This window comes from Artibeus jamaicensis, unplaced genomic scaffold, assembly GCF_021234435.1.
Source record: "Artibeus jamaicensis isolate MK-2021 breed Jamaican fruit bat unplaced genomic scaffold, CSHL_Jam_final contig_415, whole genome shotgun sequence".
NCBI classification, from domain to species: domain Eukaryota; kingdom Metazoa; phylum Chordata; class Mammalia; order Chiroptera; family Phyllostomidae; genus Artibeus; species Artibeus jamaicensis.
In genome coordinates, this window is record NW_026521823.1 from 37,652,737 (window position 1) to 37,659,195 (window position 6,459).

A 6,459-nucleotide genomic window follows, 5' to 3' on the forward strand; every position below is an offset into this window, starting at 1 on the left:
CATCGTGTAGAAACACCCTAACATCACCAATAGTATTCGCAAATCGTGGGGGGAAATAGCACTAAACAATAAATTTTTCTGGGAGTTTGTGACCCGTTCAGGAAAGAAAACAGACACTGTTCCAGTTCACACGCCTTGAACCAACACAAAATCTCAGCGGAGTCAGAACTGTAATTAGAACAAACTAAAATTCTCCCTCAGGATGGGGAGAATTGCCTTTTTTTTTTTTACAATTATCATAAATTGTTTTAGTTCTACCAAAATAATGTGCACATAATTTACAACGGCCAAATGAATGGTACAAGAAAGAAACAAGCAGTCTTACCCTCAAGTCCTCTTTCCACCCACTTTCGATTCTTTGTTATTTTTTATATTTGTTTATATATTTAAAAGAAATATGTTCATTCTGCATTTTGTAGTAAATGAAGATTAATTAAGCTGTGTTACAGCATCTCTCATTATTCCCAGGAATACAAGTTTGGCTTAAAAGTTGAAACGTCCATCGGTATAATTTACCATATTAACAGATGGAAAAAAGGAAGCACACAATCATCTTAATAGATGCAGGAAAAAAATTGACAAATTCCAGTACTCATCCATAATTTTTTTTTAATTTAAGCAAACTACAAGTCAAAGGGAATTTTAACCAAGATACAGGGCATCTATGAAGGCCTCCAGCTGACATCATATTTAGTTATTGTTATGGACTGAATCATTTTCTACAGTAAACTCCTGTTGAAGTGCTAATGACCGGTGCCCATGATGTGCCTTTCTGTAGGTAGGATCAATAAAGAGGGAATTACATTACAGCGAGGTCATTAGGGTGGATCCTCATCTAATCTGACTGGTTTTCTGGAAGAGTCGGGGCTTTCCGAGTCAGGGCTCAGACACCGAGGGGGGCCCTGTGAAGACACGGGGAGAAGACGGCCCTCTGCCAGCCAAGGAGGGAGTCCCCAGAAAAAACAATCCTGCTGACACTTCAATCTTACACTTTGGACTCCGACATTGTAAGGAAAAAAATTTGTTGTGGTGCTTTGTTACGGCAGCTCTAGCAAACTCATACAGCGGTGAGAGACTAAGGTTTGAGAGCAGCGAGGATATCCACTCTCCGAACTTGCAGTCATATTTCTGGAGGTGCTAGTTTGTGCAACCAATAAAATCAAGAAAAATCAGTAACGATACTTAACTTGGAAAGGAAGAATAACTGTCTTTATTCGCGGTGACTCTGTTTCATTTTGCTAAGTGAAAGGAAGAAGACAGAAAAGACTATCTGCTGTATGGCCCCACGTATGTGACCATAGGGAACAGACACAGGTTCGCTGTGGGTGCAGGAAACGGGGCAGTATTTGCCTGATGCGGAAGGTTTGCTACGAAAGGACTTGAGGAAATTGGGGGGCGGGGGGCAAAGGAATTGCTCTTCCTCTTGATTGTGATAACAGTGACGTGGTGACCTATTTGCCAAAACTCAAAGAACTGTGCACCAAAACAGGTGAATTTTACTCTACATATGGCAAACCTCAATAAATCTGGCTTTAAAATGAATCAGAATATTTTAAAAGTGCCATGTGGACTTGCAGAAAGAAAAAGTCGAGAGGCAACAGCAGCAGAGAGGTTCAGGGCAGTGCTAAGCCGAGGTGGACATGTCTCGGGAAGCCAGACTTCGGGGGAAGCGAGCTCCTCCTCTCACAAGGCCTTAGGCAGCTGGGGAGCCTGAGCTCTGGAGGATGATGTTCATGGCCACAGGCATTCCTGTTAGGGAGAGTAGGCTCCTCCTAAAACATAGTAGGACGTCAGGGGCTGAAATGGGTGGGTAAGGAGGGTCAGCCTATGACATTCAGAAATCACACTCGGCAGCCAGTTTAAAGTATTTCTTCACTGCGTTGTAATTTCATTGTACTATCCGAAGCCTCCAGTAGAGTCTGGTTACATGTTAGGGCCTGGTCTTGCCTGTGCCTCAGACAGCTGGGTGAGGCCTGGGTCTGCCCTTGCATTAAAGGAACGAAGAACAGAGAGCAACAGAGGCCAAAGGGCATGCGTTTGATCTCAGTGCCCACTGTAGTCAGAACAGTGATTAAAACCCAAGCGCCTAGTAAATGAAGACTTCAATGAAAGCTTCTCTTCTGAGTGTAACAAAACAGTCTCAGTGTAATTAAGCAAACTAGAGAATAACACCTCCCTGCCCCATTTTCATGCTGTATGTAGAAACATAGCATGATTCACATGAAACACAAGCGTTTAGGAAAGGAAAAAGGCACCAAGATGACGTTCATGACTCCTACAGAAGTATAAATCAACCTGCTCAGATGTCGCAAACTCTAATTTGAGAATCTACATATCGGATTTCCCTTCTGCAGGGTTTTCAGTGCGTGGAACACTAGCTTAAACCACGATTGACTGCAGCATCAGAACCATCCAGTTTCTTATCATCGCTTCTACCCAGTTTATCCAGATTCCCAGCTGAAGGGTAGGCTACTCCGGCACAGGGGCCCTCCCCGCCCAGCTCCAGGCCTGAACCCAACAGCACCCTTCTCCTCCCTCCCATTCACACACAAATGTCGCACACTCAGACTGGAGGGTGCCAGCTCCCCGAAACTGGCTACTTTGTCTGGCTCCAAAACTTCCTTATTTTAGTGGTACCTTATCTCTTTATTTTCCATGCCTCTTCTGTGTGTTTATTAGTATTGAGTCAGCTTTTCCCCTAAGGTTATCTGATACTACTTCACAGTTTACAGTAAAGCCAAGAATAGTCCTAGAAATGAATTATGAAGCATTCCTCCTTTCATTCTCCTTAAAAGAATTCTAATACACTTAGGTTATCAGATGGAATGATACAGTTAATGTAGATGCTGTCTAATTTCTTTTTCCTTCACCCATTACTTCCTCCTCGGGAGGCTTGTTTGGAGAAGAGCTACGATAGCCGGATTCCTTCCTGGGCCCACACTGCCCTTGGCAACCCTGTGCCAGTGGGATGGGCTTAGTTTTTATCCCACACCCAAGCTTCCGGCTTGAACTCACCCAGCATCTCCTTCTCTTTCTTGCCAGCCTGTCCCTGAGTCTGATATGTGAAGCTGTGTAACTTCAAAACTCAGGAACAAAACTCAGGAACCTACCTGTGGTTTTATTTAATATGGTATGGTATGTATTGTAGCAGAATCAAACATTTAACTCACACTGCAATTAAGATGTACAAATAAATACATAAAAAGTAAATATTTTTCTCTATTTCTTTCTATTTTCTCTTTTACTCTTTCTTCCTTTTTTTTTAAGAAGTCTGATTTTTCTCCCAAAACTCTCACTAGTTGGTGTATGGGTCTGTGAAGACTTCCTTAAACATTCAGTCTGATTCAAAGTCTCATCTGATCATTTAGAATCATTAAATCATGTGCAGTCTGTCCTGGTTCAAATGGCTGGCCTGTCAGTCTGCGTCCTCCTCCTTTTTTACTTAAGATCTTCAGGTGTATGGGCTTGTGCTCTTTTTAACACTTTGGGGACACGGGGTCCTCGGATTCCCGTGGTGCTCAGGGACGAGGCAGGCGAAGAATCTGGAGTCCACGCATAGGAGCCCAGGGTGGCAAAGAATCCCCTCCCCACCCCGCTCCGAACCACAACATGTGACCAAGAGGGTTTCGGTTCCTGGGACTTTCAAAGCAACTTCCTCTCAGAGCCTCCCACGGGAAGGGTGACGAGGCCGGGACAAAAGGAACCGCCCCTGCTTTCAACACCACCCACACTCCTGGAAGGAAGCTTCCTCCTCTGGGCCGAAGGGCTGAGGATCACGGAGAAGAAAAGCTGACACGTCACTTACAACCAGTCCTAAGGGACAAGAAGAAAAAGGTTGCCCCCTTCCATCTTTAAAATCTGTAATTTACGGCCGAGCCCCAGTTCTTCAAATTCTTACGACACGAAGGTCTGACTGGCAACCATGTTGCCCCCTGTCATAATCCTATTGTGAATGTTAGAAATTGAATAATAGACCGGTCTCCTTGCATTTCTTTAACTACAACTGCAAATTTTGTCTGTCTAAAATGAATATATCAGACGGGTATCAGTCTGTGGTAGATTACAGGTAATACTGGCCAAATTATTTGCTCCTCCTCCCGTCGTGAAGTGGAATTTAATGTCCTTTCCTTTGAAACTGGCCTTAGTAATGTTCCTGACTGAAGAAATCTAATAGAAAAATGGTCGGTAATAGGTCATCAGAATCTTTGTAGTTTTTCCTCCAGGTATGGATGGATGAATAAGCAAGATATGGCATATACATACAACGGAATATCATTCAGCCTTAAAAAGGAATGACAGACATGTTGACACCACACTAAGGATGAACCTGGAGGACACTTTGCTCAGTTAAAGAAGCCAGACGTGGAAAGACAAACACTGAATGACCGCACACTCACGTGAACCCCAGAGTAGTGAAATTCACAGAAACAAATAGAATGGTGGTTGCCAAGGGTTGCGGGGAGGGGAGGCACATAATTTAGGTTACAGAAGATGAAAAAACTCTAGAGATAGATGGTGGTGACAGCTGCACAGCAATGCTTAATGCCACTGGAAGGGTACACTTAAAAATGGTTGATTTTATGTAACCGTGTATGAGGTCTACCCAGAAGGTATCCAGCATGTAATATGAAAATAAACACATTTATTGAAGAAGATACCAGATACAAGAAACATTGTACACAGGGCAATGCCGCCTCAGTCCCCTTCAAAGTAGGCACCTTGGGACCTCACACAGTTCTCCCAGTTGCCAGCAGCTGCCCCATCTTATTTTTCTGAATCTCATTGAGAGTCTGAAATCTCTTCCCTTTCAAAAGTGATTTGAGTTTTGGGAAAAGCCAGAAGTCATAGGGTGCCAAATCTGGACTGTAGTGGGGCTGAGTCACCTGGGTAATTTGATGTTTCACCAAAAAACTTCATGAGATGTGGTGCATGAGTGGGTGTGTTATCACAATAAAGCTGCCAATCACCAGTTGCTCATAGCTGTGGCCTTCTGAATCATTAGAATAGTTTCCAGAGGAATGTTCAAACTTAAGGCAAAACTGGATGCAGATTCCTTGCTCTACTTGCTCAGTCAGTTTGAATGCAATGGCCACACAGCACACAAGCTCAGTCATCAGCACCTACAGCCCCCACTGACTAGTACAGTGAAGTCATCATTGTTCACACATGCGCATTGCAGTCCACTCTCCTTGGCTGCCAGGTTACATCGATGTTGTGCAAGCCATTCTTGTTGTATTAATCATGGCTGGACTTTTTCTAGACAGACTTCATATAAAAGCACATGAAATTTTTATATATGCAACTTAATTATATACAAATATGTATATTTAATATATGTAACACTGAATATACATTGTTTTATATATTTTTTTATTATATATATGTATGTGTGTGTGTGTATATGTATATGAAAGCACATGAAGGAGAGAGAGAAAGAATTCACGGCCCAGGTGTGAGGAGTGTGGTCAGCCAACACTGACCAGCTGTAAGCGCCTTCAGGGCCCTCCCCTCAGTGTTTGGACCAAGGTCACATTCTTCTCATGGTGCCCCCCAACCAACAAATTGCTCGAGTCAGTGGTGCGCATCGTTTTCACCCCACGCAGAGTTAGTTCATCTCAGAGGCGGTCTCCGCCCCAGAGCTCCTCACTGGGCAGCAATCGTGGCCTCCGGTGGGGTTATTCGTTCGATGGTACCCTGCCCAGCATTCCTCTTGCCTTTTCTCAGGAAGTATTGTTCTCTGACAAACCTTCTGCACCCCTATTTCCTGGGGAGCCCGATCAGCACAACTTCATTAGGAAGGACTTCCTGCTCCCCTGGCCAATCTCCATCAACTTCAGCCCTGCCCCAATCCTTTCTCTTTCTCCCATTCTACACGTTTCTTCTACACGACTCTGTTGGTTTTCTTTTTATCTCTCACCACACTTAAATTCTTAGTTCATTGGTTATTTCTTTTCCTCAAGCCATGATTCTGTAAGCTCTGATGACAAAGGATACTTTCTAGTCCGAATCAGTGAACCGAAACACAGCAGAGCACCTGACATGTGCCAGCCTAGTCACTAGGCACACATTTATTTGTTAAGTGCATGCTGCGTGCATGAATGTAGTACAGGACTTTCCAAGGCCCCTCTTTCATCGGAGGGAGGAACTATAGCTTTCTGGGAGGAATAGGGGCTTTGCACACAGGCTTGCACTCAAATTCCTTTCCTGTCCTTGTGTATTAGTTACTTTTGCTGCATAACAGACTACCCCGAAACTCGATGACTTGAAACAACTCTTTATTTCAGTTACGATTCTCAGGCCCAGCTGCATGACCACGTCAGCTTGTCTGTGCTGGGGGAATCGTTGTTGTAGGTGGTGGTTTGCCTGCTGTGGATGGCCTCACTGGTGTGGGGCCGGCTCTTGGTGGAGGCAACTGGATGCGTGTTGCTCCTCATCCAGAAAGGTAACTGGACCTGTTCT